We start from the raw sequence: 24884 nt of genomic DNA, 5'->3' as shown, positions 1-24884 counted from the left end.
GGTAACCTTAAATTAAAAATCATACAACAGATGCAAGAAAAAATTTAAAGCAATAAATTAAAATATACCACCAGAGAAAATCATGTTTACTGAGAGGATGACAGAAAGAAAGAAAAGAGAAGACCACAAAACAACCAGAAAACAAATAATGAAATGGCAGGAGTAAGCCCTTACTTATCAATAACAACATTGAAAGTAAACGAACTAAACTCTCCAGTCAGGATATATGGTGGTTGAATGGATAAATAAATAAATAAATAAATAAAACCCCAAAGATCTGTTTCCTACAAGAAACACATTTCACTGTACACACATAGACTAAAACAAAGAGGTGGAAAAAGATATTCCACGCAAACGGAACCAAAAAAAGTGGAAGTAGCCTGATTCATATTAGGCAAAATAGACTTCCAGACACAAAATATGAAAAGAGTCAAGGAACATCATTCTATAATGATAAAGCAGTTCATTCAGCAAGAGAATATAGCCACTGTAAATATATATGCACCCAACACTGGAGCACCCACATATGTAAAGCAAATATTATTAGAGCTAAAGAGAGAGATAGACCCCAACACAATAATAACTGGAGGCTTCAGCACCCTGCTTTCAGCATTAGACAGATCATTCAGACAGAAAATCAACAAAGAAACATTGGACTTCATCTACAGTGTAAAACAAACTGATCTAATGGCTATTTCAGAATATTTTATCTAATGGCTGCAGAATACACATTCTTCTCCTCAGCACATGGAATATTCTCAAGTATAGACCATATGTTAGGCCACACAAAAAAACAAAATTTGAAACTATATCAAGGATTTTTTCTGGCCACAGTGGAATAAAACTAGAAATCAGTAACAAGAGGAATTTGGGAAACTATACAGACACATCAAAATTTAAAAATATGCCCCTAAAAAACCAGTGGGTCAACGAAGAAATTAGAAGGAAATTGAAAAATTTCTCAAAACAAGTGATAATGGAAACACAATATACCAAAATGTATGAGATATGGTGAAAGTAATAAGGGTAGTTTATAGCTGTAAGGACCTGCATCAAAAAAAGTAGAAAAACTTCAAATAAAAAATCCAACAATGCATCTTAAAGAAGTAGAAAATCAAGAGCAAACCAAAACCAAAATTATTAGAAGAAAAGAAATGATGAACATCAGAAAAGAAATAAATACAATTTAAATGAAGAAAACAATACAAAAGACAAATGAAAGAAAAAAATATGGTGTTTTGAAAAGATAAACAAAATTGATCAAATTTTAGCCAGACTTACTACGAAAAAAAGAGAGAATGCCCAAATAAATAAAATCAGAGATAAAAAAGGAGACATTGCAACAGACACTACAGGATTTCAAAGAATCATTAGAAGCTACTATGAGCAACTCTATGCCGTTAAATTGGAAAACCTAGACGAAATGAATAAATTACTAGATACGTACAACCTGCCAGGATTGAACCACAAAGAAATCCAAAAGTTGAACAGAACAATAAGAAGTAATGAGATTGAAGCCATAATAAAAAGTTTTCCAGCAAAGAAAATCCTGAGATCCAGTGGATACATTGCTGAATTTTATCAAATATTTCAAGAATAATATCAATCCCACTCAAGCTATTCTGAAAAGTAGAAGAAGAGGCATACTACCAAACTCATTGTACAAGGTCAATATTACCCATATGCCAGAAGGGGACAAACACACATCAAAAACAGAAAACTATAGGCAATATTCCTGATGAACATTGATGTGAAAATCCTCAACAAAATTCTAGCAATGGAATTCAACAATACATTAAAAGATCATTCATCATGACCAAGTGGGATCCCTGACATGAAAGAATAGTTCAATATATGCAAAACAGTCAGTGCAATCAATACATTGTATAAACAGAAAAAAGGAAAAAAAAAACCATATGATTATTTTAACTGATGCTGAAAAGCATTTGATAAAATTCAACATCCCTTTATGATAAAAACCCACACAAACACTAAGCATAGAAGAAACATAACACAATAAAAGCCATATATACTATAGACCCACAGCTAGTATCATACCAAATGGGAAAAAAACTGAAAGTTTTTATGCCTAGATCTTGAATATGACAAGGATGCCCACTTTCACCACTGTTATTCAATATAGTACTGAAAGTCCTAGCTAGAGCATCCAGACATGATTGAGAAATAAAGTGTATTCAATTTGGAAAGAAATAAGTCAAATTATTGTCATTTGCAGATTATATAATCTCATATTTGAAAAAACCTAAAGACTCCACCAAAAATCTATTAGAACTGATGAACAAACTCAGTAAAGTTCCAGGATATGAAATCAACATACAAAAATCAGTAGCATTTCTCCATGCCAACAGTGAACCATCTGAAAAATAAACCAAAAAAGTAATCCCATTTAAAACAAGATAAATAAAACACCTAGGAATTAACCAAAGAAGTAAAAGGTCTTTACATAAAAACCATAAAATATTGATTAGATAAATTAAAGGGAATACACACAAAAAAAGGAAAGATATTTTATGCTTATGGACTGGAAGAACCAATATTCTTAAAAGGGCTGTACTACCCAAAGCAATCTATGGATTCAATGCAATCCCTATGAAAATACTACCGACATTCTTCACAGAAATAGACAAAAAAAAAAAAAAACCTAAAGCTATCCTAAGCAAAAAAGAACAAAACTGGTGGTCATTACCTGACTTTAAATTATACTAGAGAGCTGTAGTAACCAAAACAGCATGTTACTGGCATAAAAACAGACACATAGACCAATGGAACAGAATAAAGACCCAGAAACAAATCCATACATCTATAGTGAACTCATTTTCAACAAAGTTGCCAAGAATATAAATTGAGGAAAGGACAATCTCTTAATAAGTGGTACTTGGAAAAGTGGATATCCATAGGCAGAAGAATGAAACTAGACCCTCTATCTCTTGCCAAATAAAAAATCAAATAAAAATGGAACAAAAATTAAATGTAAGACCTCACCCTATGAAACTACTAAGAGAAAACATTGTGAAATATCCCCAGAACTTTGAACTGGGCAATGATTTCTTGAGTAATGCCCAAAAAGCACAGACAATCAAAGCAAAAATGGACAAATGGGATCACATCAAGTTAAAAAGCTTCTGCACAGCAAAGGAAACAATCAATGAAGAGGCAACCCATAGAATGGGAGAAAATATTTGCAAGTTAGGCATCTGACAAAGGATTAATAACCAGAATATATAAGTAGCTCAAACTCTAAAGAAACATATCTAATAATCTGAGTTTAAAATGGGCAAAAGATCTGAATAGACATTTATCAAAAGAAGACATACAAATGTCAATCAGGTATATGAAAATGTGATCAATATCATTGATCATCAGAGAAATGTAAATCAAAACTACAATGAGATGTCATCTCAGGCCAGTTAAAATTGCTTTTAACTGCTTAAGAAGATTTTGGGTTGAGATGATGAGGATTTCTAAATATACAATCATGTCATCCGCAAAGAGAGACAATTTGACTTTCTCTCTTCCCATTTGAATATCATTTATTTCTTTCTCTTGCCTGATTGCCCTGGCCAGAAATTCCAACACTATGTATGACATGTCTCAAAAGAAGACATTTATGTAGCCAGCAAACATGAAGAAAAGCTCATCATCACTGGTCATTAGAGAAATGCAAATCAAAACCATAATGAGATACCATCTTATGCCAGTTAGAATGGCGATCATTAAAAAGTTAGGAAACCACAGATGCTGGAGAGGATGTAGAGAAATAGGAATGCTTTTACACTGTTGGTGGCAGTGTAAATTAGTTCACCCATTGTGGAAGACAGTGTGGCAATTCCACAAGGATCCAGAAATACCATTTGACCCAGCAATCTCATTACTGGGTATATACCCAAAGGACTATAAATCATTCTACTATAAAGACAAATGCACACGTATGTTTATTGCAGCACTATTCACAATAGCAAAGACTTGGAACCAACCCAAATGCCCATCAATGATAGACTGGATAAAGAAAATGTGGCACATATACACCATGGAATACTTATGCAGCCATAAAAAAGAATGAGTTCATGTCCTTTGCAGGGACATGGATGAAGCTGGAAACCATAATTCTCAGCAAACTAACACAAGAACAGAAAACCAAACACCATATGTTCTCACTCATAAGTGGGTGTGGAACAATGAGAGCACATGGACACAGGGAGGGGAACATCACACACAGGGGCCCGCAGGGGGGTGGGGGACAAGAGGAGGGATAGCATTGGTAGAAATACGTAATTAAGATGACAGGTTGATGGGTGTAGCAAACCACCACAGCACGTGTATACCCATGCAACAAAGCTGCACATTCTGCACATGTATCCCAAAACTTCAAGTATAATAAAAAATTTGCTTTTATCCAAAAGATAGGCTATAAAATGTGCTGGTGGGGATGTAGAGAAAATGGAACCCTTGTACGCTGTTAGTGGAAATGTACAGTAGTACAACCAGTATGGAGAACAGTTTGGACATTCCTCAAAACACTAAAAATAGAGCTGCCATATGAGTTAGCAATCCTCCTGCTGGGTATATACTTAAAAGAAACAAAATCAGTATATAGAAGATTTATATGTACTTTCATGTTAACTTCAGTACCATTCACAACAGTCAAAATCTGGAAGCAACTTAACTGTCCATTGAAAAATGAATGGATACAGCAAATGTGGTACATATACCCAATGAAGTACTCTTCGGCCAAAAAAGAATGAGATCCTGTCATTTTCAACAACATCGGGTGAAACTGGAGGTCATTATGTAAACATGAACATAATGTATGTTTAAACATAAACATAAGTTTAACATAATATAATAAGTCAGGCACAGAAAGACAAACTTCACATATTCTCACTAATTTGTGGGAGCCAGCAATTAAAATAATTAAACTTATGGAGATTGAGAGTAAAAGAATAGTTACCAGAAGCTAGGAAAGTTGGTGGGGGACATGAGGAGGAAGTGGAGATGGGTAAAAATGATAGAGTTTGGTAGAATGAATGAAACCTAACATTTGATATTAATAGTCACAGCAAGGTGACTACGGTCTACAATAATTTATTGTACATTTAAAAATAACTTCAAGAGTATGATTGGATTGTTTGTAACACAAAGAATAGATAAATGTGTGAGATTATGGATACTTCTTCTACCCATTATTTATTGTATGCCTTTAAAAATATCTCATGTACCCGATAAATGTACATACCTACCATGTACCCAGAAAATTAAAATTAAAAAAAAAACACTTGTTTTGTGATTTAACATGTGATCTATCCAGGAGAGAGTTCTGTGTGCGCTTGATAAAATGTTTGTTCTGTTGCTGTTGGATGTTTTGTATATATTTGCGAGGTTCATTTGGTCTACAGCGTTATTCAACAACCTCTGCCTCCTGGGTTCACGCCATTCTCCTGCCTCAGCCTCCCGAGTAGCTGGGACTGTAGGCGCCCGCCACCAAGTCTGGTAATTTTTTTTGTATTTTTAGTAGAGACAGGGTTTCATCGTGTTGGCCACGATGGTCTCGATCTCCTGACTTCGTGATCCGCCGGTCTCGGCCTCCCAAAGTACTAGGATTATAGGCATGAGCCACCCTTCCCGGCCGTTCTCTGTTTCTTCATTGATATTCCTGTTTGGATGTTTTATCCTGTATTGCAATTGGAGTATTAAAGATTCCTACTATTATTTAATATTATATTTGTATTTCTCCCTTTTGTTCTATTATATTCTTTTTACGAATTCACACATTTTCATTATATTGTCCTAATTTGTACGTTGTGACAATATTTGACATAAAGTCTATTTTATCTAAGTGTAGGCACCTTTGCTCTCTTTTGGTTACCATTCATATGGAATATCTTCTATTCTTTCACTTTCAGCCTATATGTGTCCTTAAATCTAAAATAATTTTCTTAAAAATAGCATATAATTGTGTTTTTCAAATCCATTCAATTGAAGATTTTAATCCATGTACATTTTAAGTATGTATTAATAAGGCAGAATTTATTATTGCCATTTTGTTGTTTTCTGTTATTCTTGTAGTTCATTTGATTATTTTCCCTCTTGCTATCTTCCTCTGTCTTTTGTTCATTTTCACATTCATATGCTTTCACTCCATTTTCTTTCATTTTGTGTAACTTCTATAGGAATTTTTGTTTGAGTGTGGTTACCTTAGGGCTTACATAAAATATCTTATAGTTATAATAAGTCTGTTTTAAGCTGATAACAACTTAAATTCAATTACATTTTAACATGCTATACTTTAACCTCTTATAAACATACAAGCTTTGTTATTGTCCCAATTTACATCTATGCATATTGTGTATCTTTTAACATATTTTCAGTTATAGCTGGTTTTGTCCAATAACTTTTAAAATTAAAAGTAAATTATGTAATTTACACACCACAATTACAATAATATAGTAGTCTGCATTTGCCTGTATATTTAACTTTACTAATAAGTTTTATATTTTCTTACACTATTACATTGCTATTTAGTGTCCTTTTATTTTAGCCTGAAGAACTCCCTTTAAAATTTCTTGTAAGGCAGGTTTAGTGGTGATTAAATCCCTCAGCTTTTATTTTTCTGGGAAAATCTTTATCTCTTCTTCATTTTTAAGGGACAGTTTTGCTGGGTATGGTGTTCTTGGATAACAGTGATTTTTTTTCTCAGTTCTTTGAGTATATCATTCCACTCCCTTCTGGCTTGCAATGCTTCTGCTGAAAAATCAGTTGCTAGTTTAATAGAGTTTTCCTTGTATGTGGAAAGTTGCTTTTCTCTTGCTGCTTTGAAAATTCTCTCTTTGACTTTTGGCAATTTGAATATAATGTGTCTCAGTGTAGATTCTTTCAGTTTGTCTTATTTGGTGTGACTTGGGCTTCTTGGATTTCATTGTCCATTTCCATTCCCAGATTTTGGAAGTTTTTAGTCATTATTTCTTTGAATAAGCTCTCTATTCATTTATTTTTCTCTCCTAGTTTCTGAGACTTCCATAGTGTGTATATTGATCAACTTCATGGAGTCCCATATACCCATAAAGGTTTCTCTTCTCTTTTTAAATTCTTTTTTATTTTTTCACCTGACTGAGTCACTTCCAATGACCTATCTTTGGATTTACTGATCCTTTCTTTTGCCTAATCTAGTCTGGTTTTGAACCCCTCTAGTAAATTTTCAGTTCAATTATTGTGTTCTACAGCTCCATGATTTCTGTTCGGCAATTTTTAACATTTTATCTCTGTTGAGATTCTCACTTTGTTTATGTATTGTATCATGACTTGACTGAGCATCTTTGTGACAGCTACTTTGAATTCTATATCAGGCAAAGCGTATGTGTCATTAGGGTTTGTTTCTGAAGATTTATATTGTTCCTTTATCTGGAACATGTCCACCTGGTTATTCATTTTCCTTGATGATGTGTTGGTATTTCTGCACTAGAATAGTCACAACATGGAATCGTTCAGAAGACCCCATCAATCAGCACAGCCAGAGATTCTGGGTCCTCTACCAATTCTTTCCCTCCCTGGAGAGAAACAGGTTGCTGTATTTTTGTTCTGCCCAGTTTGTGCTGAGCCATAGGAGGGGAGAAATAGTTTCTATCAGCTCAAAGCACTGCATTCATTCTCTCCTAGGTAGCTAGACTGGACTGGACCCATCAGAGCTCCAAGACTGGCAAGACAGATGCCAATTTTGTGGGGAGCCTCAGAGGAATTGGGATGTTGGACACATGAGCCAATCTGATCTTTGGTTGGAGAAGAAACTGGGAGCTAAACGATCTCTTCCTGATTACACAATGCTGTGGAGGAGGTAGTGATTCTGGTGAGAAGGTATTCTGAATCTCTCTATCAGCTTCTGTGCATCTGGTTTCACTTTTTCCCAGAATATGGGAGCCTTTCAATTTGTTTCTGTGTTTCTCACAAAGGGAATTTGTTCATAATGCTGAATCACTGCATTTTGGAGACCAATTAGGTCTCACTGTTTATTCTTTTTACCACTCACTGGAACTAGAAAACTGCTAATTGCATAATATTTTCTAAACAGGAATGACGTGAAACAGAATTTCTAAGAGAGTGATGGAATGTTTCATCAGAACCATTGAGCTTCTGGTGAGGTAGTTAATTATTTTATTTTTAATAACTTTTAGTAATTTAAGAACAGCCTTACTGCTAACAGCATTCAGACTAGTTGAAATATCAACTTTTACTAGAAGAAAATAATGTCCTTGAAAATTTTTTTTAAATCTTGAAACAATTAATTAAGAAATATTCTCACTTCAAACAAATTCAGAAAATGGATACTCTTCTACTGATCAAACTATGACTTATCAGAGCATGAGGATGTTTCCAATAGAGCTTCTGATCCTAGCTTATCAAGGGTACACCTTACATGCTGCTGGTTATGATGTGCTATTGCTTCAGGTGTCTTGGCTAGGGTACCTTCTCCCTTCTCCTCTTCACCCCACTAGTTTAAAAACAAAAAGAAAGAAAACAGACAAAATTTTTTTTCTCACCCACTGGGCCAATAATTGTATTTTTCTTTATTTAAAAAAAGGTTTTATTTCCCAATTGAAAGAATACCTAATCCAACAGTTTTGCAAGGTAGACCCTATCTCTTTGCCTGAGAACTGATTTTGATATCCAGCTGGCCACCTAGCATAAGAGTAACCATTTTGAAAGAATGGATGTGATGGTGTGGAAAAAATAAGAAATAAATAGAAAGTTAAGAAGCATTTAAGAGATATTTTGGACATCCCACAAAGTTACCCAGGACCTCTAAGGGGACAATTCATGAAGTAAAGTACAGCAACAATGGCCTCATATTTGTTCACAACTTCTTGTATGAATGGCCTTTTGCAGTGAACGGCCTTTGGCACCCCTTCCATCAAGAGGTGCAATCTTTATCTCTAACTTTTAAATCTGATCTTGGTTTTATGTCTTACTTTACTCAATGGGACATTAGCCAACATGCCAGAAGCAAAGTCTTCAAAAGTGTGCATTGGGGCTTGCCCTCTCTTACTTGCTTCTGGGACTTCTACTGTCACTAAATAATGAGGATCTACCTTGAGAGAACACAGCTTCCCCAGCTGAGTTTTCAAACATGAGTCCACTGTATCCTCAGCTAAGCTATCACAGCCTAGAACATCCAGCCAACCTACAGAATCATGATTAATGATAAATACATATTGTTTTAAATGTCTGAGTTGTACTTTAACATAACAAACGCTGTTACTATCCGGATGTTATATTTACTAAGAAACCATTAGTGAGTACCTAACAGAGAAATTACAAAAATTAATTGGAGAAGGAGGGATTTCCAAGAAAACATTCTTTCATAATGGTAAGTCTCAAATCTAACATGCTGGCTGGAATTTAAAAGAAGTTTTTTAAGGTAATTTAGAGATTCATAGAAAATCAATCTCTCTGTAGGACTAAAAATATCTCAGCTTTGAACACTTTTTTCATTCTTATTAGACTTGAAAGCATGACCATTGATCTAGCAAGAGCAATTTGCTAATAATTAGGCTTGTGAGGGAGGCTTAGGATTATTACCTACAGGGTGGGTAACAGGCCCTTTAATTCACAGAAGCCACTGCCCAAATAAGAAGAAAAAAGATGTAGAAGAATCAGCAACCATAATGGTTCTGTTCACTAAAATCCAAGTGATACTGAACTCTGCCACAGAAAAATGACTTTCAAGCCCAAATTTACCCTGTTGTATACTTGATGCCATCTGCAAAGAAGAAATAGACTTAAACTCTATTTATTTACCCATTCCCAAGACATTCTGCAATACTTTTATATTCCTTTCACAAGGCACTTTATTATTATTATTATTATTTTGCCTTTCAGGAATATGAATATTTACTCTGTCATTAGACTTGAAGCTCCATGAGGGCAAGGTCTGTGTTTACTTCACCTTTTATCTCCCATAGCACAAGGCCCAGGGAAGGCGCTTAATTATTCTTTGTAGCATAAATGAGTGGAAGAGGGCAGGCTTTATGTAGTACAGGGACTAATGTCCAACTGACTATCCCCATGGCTTGAATACAGAGTTTGGCCAATAAGTGGCCTCTCTTTTGTATAAAATAAAGTTTACATTATGAAAAGCCACATAATTCATAAAATCTATCTTCTTTTTTTTGATGAGGGTGGCTAAACTTTCACCAGAAATCATGATACATCTCTGATATGCTTTCCTTTGAGTGATTTCCCTACATTATTTGTTATTTGAATCTCTGCTTTTGTTTGAGATGTCAGAAAACCTGAGCAGGAGATAGACTATGATCATCGCTGGGGAAAAAATTATCTTCCCCAGAGAACGTCTGCCAAACAAATTACATCTTGAGGTGAATTTTTTTTGGAAATGCAAACTGATTAAAAATAATATTGTTTTGTGTTCAGCTGGTTAATTTAGTAAGACTATTTTACTGTTTCAGTTGCTTATATCCCCAAAAGAACAAAAAAACTACCCTGTCCCTGATAAAATATTTATCATTTTATATTTTAAAAGAAAAAAACAAATCAATTCTAGTTTGAAAGGCACATTAAAAATGTAAGCACAAAGCACAGGGCACATTTCACAGAAGATTGGAACTGCTAACATTTTTTTTTCATCTACCAGAAGAAATCAAATGAAGCCCATTTGCCTCTGGGGTTTTAAACATCATTACAATTTATCTTAATAATGAAGTTAAAATTAACTGAAAGAAGACAAAATGGAAAGAAAAACCCTCACATTGCTAATATGGGTTTATTCATGGGAAAATAGATAAAAGTAATATCCCTTGGGCATATTTAAGAAAAAAATCAAAATAATCAAAACACAGGTGACCCATGATTGAAGCAGCATCTCACTCAGTCATTTCATGTTTCTTGAAGCATAAACTATTCCATAACACACATACTTTATGTCCATATAGAAACATATGTTTGGAATACACACATATACACACAATAAAAAATAAATACAACCACCAAGAGAGCTTTAAAATTATATTTGAAAATATCACAAACAAAACGATCTGCTTACCATGTAATTCTGTTTCTGTCATCACATATAACTAACTGCAAGAGCTCAGTTCTGCTTCACATAAGATTCTCAAATTGTCTTTGTAGAATCTTCCTGGTGAGGAATGAAAAGAATGACGAAAAGGTCAAAGGGGGCACCTCCACTCCACAGGGGCCTCAAAATGCCTCCTTGAGCATCCTTGCTTAGACTTTCCTTCCCCTCTGAGAGAAAGAAAAAAACAGGCAGACTGCTCCTTGATAAAGGACAGGGGACTTTTTTTAACCAATTAAATCCTTTTCAGAAAACTAAAGCTGTCACATTGGAGATATAATGATGGTAACAATAATGAACAGCAGAGCCAAATTACACAATAGACGATGTCACGTGTGCTTGTTTATCAGGTGGGAACACCTCTTACTCATTCACATGCCTCTATGATAAAGTTCAGAATTCAATAACCTCTCTTCAAACCAGGACATTATTTTGGTTTTGATTTTTTTTAAACCTGCACATTTCTAAAAGAGATATTCTAAGCTCCAAATTACAGGACTGAAACTGTTGGTGCTTTTTATTTTTATTTTTGGAGACTGGGAGAGATCATTGATGTACTATCTTAAATTTTCTTCAGTATTTTTGAGACAGCAAATATGACTGTCCATTCCTAACAGAGAGGGATCATTTTTTCTTTCTCTCCCTCTCTCCCTCTCTCTTCATCTACAACCATCACCCAAATCATTCAATTACCAGCATTTCACTTTCATTCATTAATTCTGATTCCCTTAAATATTTGACATTTAAAACTTATACTATGTGCAGAATGATAAGGAGGTATCAAAAAGTCACAACTAGCACATTTCCTATGTTCCAAGACTTTAGCATCGGTAACTTGGTCATGTGGTTAATTTTAAGTACGGTTTCAGGGAACACTCAAAAAGCTACAGCAGCCTGCATAGATTGCTTATACATGCACAGAAGTCTTCTTCACAAAACATATAGTCACATAATAAAACTAGAGATGACACAGAGAAAATTAACATTTTGGGAGTTTGATATTTAAGGAAAGAGTAAAATGATTTACTACCTTTCCATTGAAAAGAAATAATCATAATGAATGAGCAGTACAGAATAGAATAGATGAAAAGTTTTGGAGTCATAGAATTCCAGTATGTATACACAATAAATTGTGTGTCATCCTTAAGTTTAGAACAAATATGAAAGCATTTCATATCACATAGTTAAAACCTTATGGAACACAATAGATTTATTATATTCACATATAAGAAACAGCTGAGCATAATGATTAGGTGCATAGGCTTTGAAATCACAATGTTTGGATTCTAGTATCAGTTTTCTTCTTTCAAGCTGTGTGAACTTGCACAAATTTATAATACTTCTTGACATCAGTTTCATTTGTAAAACGGAGAGAATTCAATGAGTTAGGATTCAATAGGAGAGAGGAACTATATAATAACTTGAATAAGAAAATGTTAAAGAATTGACTGTACAAGGGGGTTGAAGTAAAGAGGCATTGGCCAATAAAAATCACAGAACTCTAAAGAATATAGGAATTGCAGGTATAAGGAAGGCCTTAGGGCTGAGATTGAGTAGCCAAAGTAACAGTTGTCTCGGGCTGAGATCCAGACCTTATTAGAGAGGAAGGACACATTCATGGCTCACCAGATGGCAGACAAGTTGCTGTGGTTGGTTTGTGGAACTTGCTAAAAAGCTACCCTCTGCAACTTACCAGAAACCTACTATCTAGGGTTCCAGAGAAAGCTGTTTACTAGGAGGTGCTCACTGAAGACGCTCCACTGTAAAACTGCACACGAAGAGAACCAGTGGACACAAGTGCTAGAGAAACTGAACATGCTTCAAGAGCCTGCCTAGAGTACACTGGAATCAGGAAAGAAAACCCGTCCTCCTGCAATGCTTTTCCAATGCCCTTTATTGACAAATATTAACATCATGTCAGCTGATAAAGAAAATACATTTAAAGGGCCCCAGTTTCACAGAGCAGAAATGAAGGCTGGAGAATTTGAAGGTCTCAGAATTTGGAGCTGAGAGACATGAATTGATAACAGGGAGATTAATAATGATAGAATTGTTGGTAGCATTATAAGCATGACAGTTTCTGTAGAGCACTTAGCACAGATTATGTGACACAGTAAGTGTATCTTCCATTCACTCAACAAATAGTTAAGGAGTACTCACCAGGTTCCAGCTACTGCATTAACTACCAGATATGCATCGATGAAGAAAATTGGCACAGTTCCTGTCTCAAAGAAGAGTAATATGAGCTGTTAAACTGTACCTTTTATAGCAGTTTAGATAAACAGCAGATCCATAATGTCTGTTAAGATTGTGTGTGTGTGTGTGTGTATGTGTGTGTGTGTGTGTGTGTACACAGAGGTCTGATGCAATACCATATTTATTCTTTTCATGAGTTTTCCTTGTGTCTGAGTCCATAGAATTTGAAGGTATACATGGAAGAGGTGAGGAACAGAGACTGTATTCATGTAATACTGAATAGATTCTCATCATAGCTTGAGGTTACTACTGCCACTAAGTTCTACCTATCTGGAACACTGAAAAAGAAAGAATAGCCAAGTAGAGAATGGGTGAGGAGAGCAGTAGACCTATCTTAAGAAAACATTATGAAAATTCTGCGCAGCTTAAGAGATGTGGATTCTTCATCATTATTCGTGCTTTTCTCTTAAGGTACTGATCATATCTATTAAGAATTAGAGTAAAAATTTTAAAGGAGTAACTATAAACACCACCAAGGTTATATGTTATATGTTTAAAGTCACTAAGAAAATGTGGTGCTCAGCTATGGGTCCTAACACCCAGGGATCCCTTTTGTTCGTGTCAGATGGCATAGAATAAGAAAATTGCATCTGCAAATTGTAACTGGAAGATTAGCTATACTTTAAAATCGCATTGTGGTAGGCCTCCACCAACAAATTTTTGAGGTTCTGTTATGAGGTAGACACTGTATTAAATATTGGATATTAAATACTGGGGAAAAATGCAGTGTTCTAGGGTTGTGGTGGTGAGAAATGCAATTTATAAAATGATCATGCTAATGATTATAAGGAATACCATCCCAAAGGAATAAGACAAAACACAAACATGAACAAGAGTACATCAGGGAAGGAGTCCCTGAAAAAGCGATACTGTATCCAAGATGAGGGAGTAGCCATTAATGAGTCAGAGATGAGAAGTGGGAGTAAGAAGAGAGGAAGACACCAAAGGGGGTGAGGGTGAGAGCAGCATGATAACAGGTCCTATGTTGAAGCCCTTAGGACATGGACAAGGAACCTATGAAAGACTCCAAAATGAGAGGGACAGAATTCTATGATAGCAGCAGAGAAATTGGCAGGGTAAAATCACACAGAGTTGTAGGCTGAGCAGATGAATTGGTCATTATCTAAACAGAAATGAGACAAAGAAAAGCCATTAGTAGATTTTAAGTGTCTAAGTGTGGAGAATAGGATTGGGTGACACAATAAGATTTTTATTTTATAAGATATAATAACTTTGGATGCAGGATGAAGAATGGAGTGGAAAAATCCCAGAGTTGATGCACAGATTTCAAGGGAAGAGAGCATCACAGGAAGGAGTCACCAGTCATGTCACATGCTGGGAGGTGAAATGATATGAAGACTAAATAATGTCTATTGACTTTTATATGGTTGACTTAAGTTAGAACTGTTCTGGTGGAATGTCAAGAAAAAAATGAAGATTAAAGTAGATTATGGAATGAGTTGAAAGTAAGGAAATAAAGAAAGTGGGTACTGATAACTCTTTTAAGAATTCAGGTTAAATATTTCACTTGAGAATACTCATCACTCTACTTATAGAAATCATTCCCTGGTAACTGATTCACTCTGGAAAGATAATCTTCCATCAGTGAATGGCTGGCAGATTTGAAAAATTAGACAAAGACTTTTAATTTCCATCTTCTCAAATTGACTCTAATTTTATTTTCAGTATTTTTTTTTTTTTTTTTTTTTTTTTTTTGAGATGGAGCGGTCCTCGCTCTGTCGCCCAGCTGGAGCCCCCAGTGGGTTGGTGCTGGATCTCAGCTCACTGCAAGCTCCGGGACCTGGGCCACCAGTCTACACCATTCTCCCTGCGCTCAGCCTCTCCAGAGTACCTTTGGACCTTGCCCAGGTGCCTGCACCCATCGCCCGCAGCCTAGTGGTTTTTGTTTTTTTTTTTTTTTAGTGGAGACGGGTTTGCACCGTGTTAGCCAGGATGGTCTCGATCTCCTGACCTCGTGATCCACCCATCTCGGCCTCCCAAAGTGTATTTTCAGTATTTTTTATTACACTCTTGAGACAACAGTCCTGAAAATCATCTCACCTCAATGAATGAAATAAACCAAGATTGTAAGCACCTTGGAGATAGGAACTACATCTTCATATACTTTATGCTGAATAAATCCTTGATGAATTGTTGAAGAATACAAAAGCTGATGCAAAACTACAAAATTGTATTATAAAATCTTCAGTTTAAAAGGGCCTTCAAATCCATCCAGTCAATTATTACTCTGTCCCAGATCTCCAACAATGAATGTAAGTTCTAAAAGAAAGTATGCAAAGTTTTAGCAATAACTAATAATGTCATAAAGATCTCAGTACTTGGAATGTTCTCATATAGCCCATAAATGTCTTCACTAGCAGGGAGCTTCTCCTCTCCTCACATATTAATATTCCCTCCTCATTCTTTGCTGTTGATGCCTTTTCATTTATTTGGGGGAAAAATGACCAGAGAAAACAACTCCCTTTTCCAATATCACATCTAGGAACCAAGAGGGATCTGTCTCCATCAATTCTGCTTAGCCCCTATTTGAATTGTGGACCTGTCCATCCTCCTTTCCAAGGCCAATTTTTGCAATTGTGCCTGTAGTCTCATTCCGTCTCATACACAAGGAATGCATCTTTTCTTCCTCCTGCATAATTATTCTTCCCTTCTTTACAAAAGCATTTCTAATCACACACAAGCACAACATAACATTTTATATTTCTAAAAAATTTTCCCTTGACTCTCTCACACTTTTTGTTACCTACTCCCTTTTATAATAAGAATTCCTGAAAGAATTGCAGATGCATACTTTTTCAACTTCCTTAGCTCCAATTTTCTCTTTAACATTTTGATCCTACCCTACATTGAAATTGCTTTTTTCATAGTCACAATGAATGCATCTTGCCAAATCCAGTGCCCACTTCTATCTTGATCATTCTGGTCTTCTCAATACAATAATATTTGATATAGTGGCCACATTTTTCTTCTTGAAAAACTTTCTTTGCTTGGCTTCAAGAATATCATGCTTATATGGAATTTTCGCTGTTCAGTGGATATCTCTGAAGATTCTCCTTTCTCTTTATGTTGAAGTACTCATGGCTTAATCCTAAAATGTTTATATCCTAGCAAAGTAATCCTACCCAAAGCAATAACTTTAAATGTTCTGTATATGCTGAAGACCTATGCATATTTATCAACAGCAATTCCTTCTCTGAGTTGCAGATTCATTTATATAATGACCAATTTTATGTTTAAATAACTGTTAGGAAGTTCAAAAGGAGAATTCTTGACTTCTCACACTTGAACCACAAATCTGCTTCTCTCCACGTCTTCCTTATTTCAAGAACTGCCACTATCCACCCTCTACCATTTGCTCAAACCAACATTTGAGAGAAATCTTTCTCTTTTCCTATTGTCCCATGCAGACTCCATCAGCAACTTCTCTTGACTATCTTCAAAATATATCCTGAGCACAGCAATTTCTTACCACCTCTACTTTCACCTCTCCTGCCCCAGAAGCCATTATTTTCTACCTATAGTGTTTTAATAGTTAGTTGACTGGACTTCAAGGTTAAATTTTTTTCTTCCACATTCTATTGTCCACATGAAGACCAGCATCATCTTTTTAGAATAGCTCATGCTCCATGGCAGAGAAGAGTTAGTTGTTTAACAATCTATCTTTTCTTCTTATTTTCAAAATAGAGTCAATTTTGCAATTTCTCTTGCAGTTAGATGTGGTGTTACCACTCAGTTTTAGCCAATGAAATATGAGAAAAAGTAATATTTGCACAGCCAAGTCTAAATCCCCAAACCCTTCTATTAATATGTATGATTCCCCATGTTCTTTCCCTTTCTGCCAACTTGATGCTACAAGCATGCAACTTGCCTCCAGATGGAAGGCTGGGCCACTAAACCACTCTCTGAAGGAGAGTTTCCCACTGGTCAGGAATAGATGTTCTCAATTTTACATAAATGAAAAATAATATTGTATTGCCATTGGTGCCATAGTATATTTTGGATTTGTTACTGACAGTAGCTAGAATTACCCTAATTAGTACATTCTCAAATACAAAATACTTCAGTGAGTTTGATTCTTTCACAACCTCCACAGAATAATTTAATTGGCAAAATAAATTCAATTTTAGATTATCTTTTGATAAAATAATCTGATGTCAAAAATTACAATATTCCAAATCTTTCTTCTAAAGAAATAACATTGTTCATCTTAACATTCTACTACATTACATTTAGAATACATTTAAACCTCTTTCTTTCCATGCCCTTTGGGGCTCTAATGGCCTGGGCCTTGCACAATTCTACATGTTTATTTCCTCCTCATTCATCTCTCACCACTTACACTAGCCTCTTGTTATTCCTAAAATACTCCAAACTAATTCCCATGCCATGAACTTCATGTTTGTTTATATTAGTCCATTCTTATGCTTCTATAAAGAGGTTTGATGGACTCAGTTCTGCAGGGCTGGGGAGGCCTCAGGAAACATAATCATGGCAGAAGGGAAAGCAAACACTTTCTTCTTCACACGGCAGCAGGAAGGAGAAGTGCCAAGAAAAGGGGAAAAAGCCTCTTATAAAACTATTAGATCCTGAGAACTCACTCACTGTCATAACAGCATGAGGGTAACCACTCCCATGATGAAATTTTCTCCCAGTGGGTCCCTCCCAAGCCACATGGAGATGATGGGAACTACAATTCAAGGTGAGATTTGGTGCGGACACAGCTAAACTATATCATTGCTATTCCCCCAGTCTGGAATGCCCTACTCCCACATATTCATGTCTGCTCAAATATCAAATTCTCAGAGAATCTTACCTTATATCTCATCAAAAGTGACATTTCTATATGTATCATTGTACCTATCTTGCCTTCACAGCTCTTATATATACCTGTAACTATGTCAATTATTTATTCACTTACTACCTAACTATCTATACCTTTCACTAGAATGTTAGTTCCAGAAGCAACCTATTTCTAACAGGTAGAATGCAACCACACTGAAGAGATAGCATGTCTGTGATTACATTATATAAGACTATGACTTCTATCTTGCTAGCAGAATCTCTCTGTTAAATTTCTTGGCTTACACACGTTGATGAAACAAGCTGCCACAGTGCAAGGAATGTGAGCAGCTGCCAGCTAATAGTCAGCTAGGAACTGAGACTTTCAATATGGCAACCCCTAAGGAACTGACTTCTGCCGTGTGACTTTGGAAATATATTCTTCCCTAGTCCAACATTCTGATGAGACCCCAGCCCTGGAAGATATTTTAAGCTACTGCATTTGTGGCAATTTGTTATACAAAAAGAGATAACCAACTCAACCCTTGTAGATCAATTGATCTTGGTAGAACAAAAGAAAATAAATGAAAATTGTGGGTTTTTTTCCTGGTAAATCCAAATAGGATAATAGAAAACGTAAAAAAAAAAAAAAAAAAAAAAAGTGCTACTTCCTTGGATGCCTGATGCCCTAAAACATAATCTGATATCTATTTACAGTGTCTTCCAGTTTAGTTTTCAGATTTGGTACAAAATGAATAAAAGTAAAATCTTCTTACCGTCTTTACAGTCATCCTGAATGCAGAGTGTGGTACCACGGAAACATGAATACTGCAATATTTTTCCTTCTCCCAGAAAGTAGTAACATCAAGGAACATAGCTTTAAGGCTCTCTTTCTGAGACACTGTCATTTCTTGGATGACTGGCTCTACCTCTCCCACTTTAAGAATAATATAAGGGAAAAATTGAAAGTCCAAGTTATTTTGTTCTTGTTGTTTCTTTCCTTAAAAGGTTAATAAAAAAAACTTTAGAGAAAAGCATATCATGGAAAACTTAGCTTTTGTCTCACATATATTGATGGGGCTTGCTCTGGCTGTGCACTTACAAAATATTTGGTTCAACTAAATAACATTGGGAGCTATAATAATGACACCCTTGATGCAATATGTTGTATTACTTCTATGTTAGAATATATGTCCCAAAAATGAAAATAAATCTCTGCTCTAGAAACAGAAAATGATGTAAAAAATTTACCTAAATGGAAAAGTAGTGACTAATTTTCACTTTGAAATAAATATGTGAGATTAGCTGACAACAGGAAAGCCAGCTCTGATTCTCACTGCACTAGTGGTATGGTTTAAAGCAAAGCCTCTCAAGTGTTTAGCTAGATGACTAGGGCAGAAGATGGTACTCAGCCCTAAATACCTATATCGGTGAGAATGCATTGAAACCACTAAAATTATCATTGAAGAGTTGAGATTAGTATCAAATTTGGAGAATGGGGATTTTTTTTTTCTTTGAAGAGGGATTAGGATAGAGAAATAGATAAGTTTCAGCTCAAATGGCCCAGTGACTGAGAGTTAGATAGTAAGAATAATCTCTGATAATATGGATAGGGATTAGCAAAATAGCTGTATCTGCAACAAAACTTGAAGGTATTATTTCTAGCAATCAAGTATCCACTGAAGATTCTAAATCAGTTTTCATTTTACTATCAGTAAGAAGAACAAAGTCTGAAACCTGTGTCTTCAAGTGAACCATCAGACAGCTACTTAAGTTTAGAAAACAAAATAATGCCCCAGCATAATGCAAAAGTAATACCAGTGCTTAGGTTCTTAGAGGGAAAAAAGTACTACAGCAAGAAAAAATGAAAATCACCCTACTGGGTGACTTTTTTTTTAGTTGTGTGGCAGAATTCATGGACACATTCAGAAAGGAAGACACAAAGTTACCGTTAGCAAATACTTATTTTAATTGCTTAATAGTGAATACTTATTTTGGAGCTAATTGGTTTATTTTTCTAAGAGATACAAAATCTCTCTGCTTAGTAGAATGTTGAGATGAACAATGTTATTTCTTTAGAAGAAAGATTTGGAATATTATAATTTTGACATCAGATTATTTTATCAAAAGATAATCTAAAATTGAACTTATTTTGCCAATTAAATTATTCTGTGGAGGTTGTGAAAGAACCAAACTCTTAACTAAGGAATTAATCCACAGCTGTAATCTGTCTTCACACAGAATAAACGCCTTTTGTAACATTATTTCTGCAAACTCATATAGAGAACTGAGAAGCTAGGGCTGAGCTTGTCTTATTTTCCATTCTCAGTTACCCTTCCAAAAAATATATGCACACATTGATATCTCTTATAAAAGAGACTGCTATATCTTAACTACTCCATGGTATATCAAAGTAGAAATGATGGGAATCAGTTACTTGGTAGGGTGGAGTATTTTATTACTGAAAATGTTTAGAATTGATGACAAATAGTAATCAGGAGTTAAAACCCCAATTTTAGTAAGTGTTATTATTTTAAATTCTCAGACAATGCACACTGTATTACCTGCATCTGGGAAAACCGCTCCACTATCACCATCTTGGTATATCACTTGGTTTAACTATGTGACACTTATTATCATTGAATTGTTACAGCTGAGGAAAGTGAGTTCAGAGGTTAAGTAATTTGCCTGTAGTTACTCAACTAGTTAAACAAATTACTTATTCAACTAGTAATTGGTAGAACCAGGATTAAAACCAATTGATACCAAGAGCCTCCTAATGCCCAAGCCATTATAATAACCACCAGTTATGCTGTTCAAATGAAGACTCTGAGTTTCCCAACTATCACCTCCTTCTTAATTCCTTAAATGTCACATTCCCAGTATGGGAGTGCTCATGCCAATAAAAAGCCTAATAGAAATGATGTTTGTACCCCAACTTTCCTGTGATAAGGAAAGTTTTTCTGATAATATGTATGAATACTGCTGTGGGAAAGAGTTGTATATGTGGGAGAAGGAAGTGAACTGGCCTCACCTCCTCTGCTAAGGACAGAGCAGAGAGGGGATAGTGAGTATATACAAATACTGCATGTGTCAGTAATCCTACCACTCTACATGAAGGATAAAATTTCCTTAATTTGAAGAGGCATATACCCTTTATGAACTAAATACCTCAGACTCAGTTTATTATTTCTTCAAGTCAGCAAAATGTAGTAGGGAGTAAAATATAAGATGAAGGTATATAGAGGACTTTCTACACCCCTTATTGTCTATTGATTTCAAAATTAAACTCAACATTTTCATCCTACAACAAGCATAAGATTAAACCAGATTTTGAGAAAAGTACTTGTGAATACTTGTATAATTGCTTTGTCAGGCTAGAAACTCACCAGACTATTTCCAAGTGAACAGTCTACCTAAAAGGGAATGCATGTTCTCATAGCCAAACATTCCAAGAGGTATGTATGAAACAAAGACTTAGGGCTAAAGAGAAACCTGCTTCTCTCTCGGGGAATGGGATTAATTTTGCTTGGACTCTTGGATGAGGAAGTGTCTGGTACATTTATGGCTATGGTTTTTGAGTTCCCCTAGTCACATAGAGACAGGCAGAGATGAGGTGAGAAATTACCTCTCAGAGGTCCCTAGGACAGGCTTGGGCCTCCATCTCTGAGCTTGTAAATATTACTATATTTGTGTTTCCTTAAAAGTTACCAGCTGCTATCTGCTATATGGGAATTTAATAAGTGCCAAGCCTTGCTTAGAATAAAGGTATAGGGAAAAGCAGAGTCCCATCTCCTGAGACCAAAATTATAGGAACAGAAACACATGTAGAGAACAGCTCAGCCCAATAGAGTCATGACATTAAGGGTGGCTGCAGTAGAAGAGGCAGCATGATATGGCTGGACTGGAATAAGGTGAGGCCTCTGTTCACAAAGAAGGTAAACTGAATACTTTTAGAAATATCTAAGACACTTGAAGGAGATGATAATTGACAGGTATAAAAGGATTCATACCTTTGTAGTTAACAACATTTCAATGGACAATGATGAATTCAGTATCAAATTTTCTGTAGTGAAAAACCTTATCCTGCTTGCTTGTCTCAACTGGTAGGATGATTAAGTATCTCTACCCTCCTGAGTCTTCTGCTCTAGGGCAAAGACTTCCTATCTATGTAATTAAAATGTCATAATACTGCACAGCAGAAGACCGTGGACTGTTAGGTCAAATAGTTCTAAACTCAAATCTCAGCCCTGACCTGGTCATAATTGGTCAATGAGTTTTTGACAAAGATGCTAAGGGATTAAATGAGTGTTGGAACAAATAGTGACAAATAGTATTGGAACAACTGGACAGTCAGATAAAAAAAAAAGAGCCTTGACTCTTACTTTTTGCCATATAGAGAAATTAACTTAAAATGGATTCTAGGCTCATATATAAAAGCTAAAATGATAACACTTCTCAAAGAAAACATAGGACAAAAATCTTTTGACCTTCAGTTAAACAAAATTTATTACCATGAATCATAAAAGAAAAAAATGATAAATTGAACATAATGAAAATTCTGGCCATGTGTGGTGGCTCACACCTGTAATCCCAGCACTTTGGGAGGCCAAGGTGGGCGGATCATGAGGCCAGGAGTTTGAGACCATCCTGGCTAACACGGTGAAACCCCGTCTCTTCTAAAAATACAAAAAATTAGTCAGGCGAGGTGGCAGGTGCCTGTAGTCCCAGCTATTTGGGAGGCTGAGGCAGGAGAATGGCATGAACCAGGGAGGCGGAGCTTGCAGTGTGCTGAGATCACTCCAGCCTGGGCAACAGAGTGAGACTCCATCTCAAAAAAAAAAAAAAAGATACTGGGGGATGCCCAAGATGGCCGAATAGGAACAGCTCCAGCCTCCAGGTCCCAGCGTGAGCAACACAGAAGATGAGTGATTTCTGCATTTTCAACTGAGGTACCAGGTTTGTCTCACTGGGGCGTGTTGGACAGTCAGTGCTGGTCAGCAGGTGCAGCCTGACCAGCGAGAGCTGAAGCAGGGTGAGGCATTGCCTAACCTGGGAAGTGCAAGGGGGAAGGGAATTCCTTTTCCTAGCCAAGGGAAACTGAGACACACAACACCTGGAAAACCGAGTAACTCCTACCCTAACACTGCACTTTAACAAGAGTCTTAGCAAATGGCACACCAGGAGATTATATCCCACACCTGGCCCAGAGGGTCCCACACTCACGGAGCCTGCCTCATTGCTAGCACAGCAGTCTGAGATCTAACTGCAAGGTAGCAGTGAGACTGGGGGAGGAGTGCCCACCATTGCTGAGGCTTAAGTAGGTAAACAAAGCTGCCAGGAAACTCTAATTTGGTGGAGCCCACTGCAGCTCAAGGAGGCCTGCCTGCCTCTGTAGAGTCCACCTCTGGGGACAGGGCATAGCTAAATAAAAAGCAGCAGAAGTCTCTGCAGATGTAAATGTCCCTGTCTGACAACATTGAAGAGAGCAGTGGTTCTCCCAGCACGGAGGTTGAGATCTGAGAACAGACAGACTGCCTGCTCAAGTGGGTCCCTGACCCCTGAGTAGCCTAACTGGGAGACATCCCCCACTAGGTGTAGACTGACACCTCACACCTCACACGGCTGGGTACACCTCTGAGACGAATCCACAGCAAGAATCAGACAGCAACACTCGCTGTTCAGCAATATTCTATCTTCTGCAGCCTCCACTGCAGATACCCAGACAAACAGGGTCTGGAGTGGACCGCAACCAAACTCCAACAGATCTACAGTTGAGGGTCCTGAGTGTTAGAAGGAAAACTAACAAACAGAAAGGACACCCACACCAAAATCCCATCAGTACGTCACCTTCATCAAACACCAAAGGCAGATAAAACCACAAAGATGAGGAAAAAGCAGTGCAGAAAAGCTGGAAATTCAAAAAAATCAGAGCACATCTCCCCCTCCAAAGGAACACAGCTCATCTCCAGCAACGGAACAAAGCTGGATGGAGAATGACTTTGACGAGTTGAGAGAAGGCGGCTTCAGTTGATCAAACTTCTCAGAGGTAACGGAGGAACTATGTACCCAGCACAAAGGAACTAAAAGCCTTGAAAAAAGAATGGACAAATGGATAACTAGAATAATCAATGCAGAGAAGACCATAAAAGAACTGATAGAGATGAAAACCATGACACGAGAACTATGTGACAAATGCACAAGCTTCAGTAACTGACTTGATCAACTGGAAGAAAGAGTATCAGTGATTGAAGATCAAATGAATGACATGAAGTGAGAAGAGAGGTGTAGAGAAAAAAGAGTAAAAAGAAATGAACAAAGCCTCCAGGAAATATGGGATTATGTGAAAAGACCAAATCTATGTCTGATTGGTGTGCCTGAAAGTGATGGAGAAAATGGAACTAAGTTGGAAAACACTCTTCAGGATATCATCCAGGAGAACTTCCCCAACCTAGTAAGGCAGGCCAACATTCAAATTCAGGAAATACAGAGAATGCCACAAAGATACTCCTCGAGAAGAGCAACTCCAAGACACATAATTTTCAGATTCACCAAGGGTGAAACGAAGTAAAAAAATGTTAAGGGCAGCCAGAGACAAAGGTTGGGTTACCCACAAAGGGAAGCCCATCAGACTAACAGCAGATCTCTCGGCAGAAACTCTACAAGCCAGAAGAGAGTGGGGGCCAATATTCAACGTTCTTTTTTTTTTTTTTTTTTTTTTTTTTTTTTT

Source organism: Rhinopithecus bieti, unplaced genomic scaffold (assembly GCF_001698545.2).
Source record: "Rhinopithecus bieti isolate Rb0 unplaced genomic scaffold, ASM169854v2 scaffold_18126, whole genome shotgun sequence".
Lineage (NCBI taxonomy): Eukaryota > Metazoa > Chordata > Mammalia > Primates > Cercopithecidae > Rhinopithecus > Rhinopithecus bieti.
Note: the sequence above shows the minus strand (reverse complement) of the source record.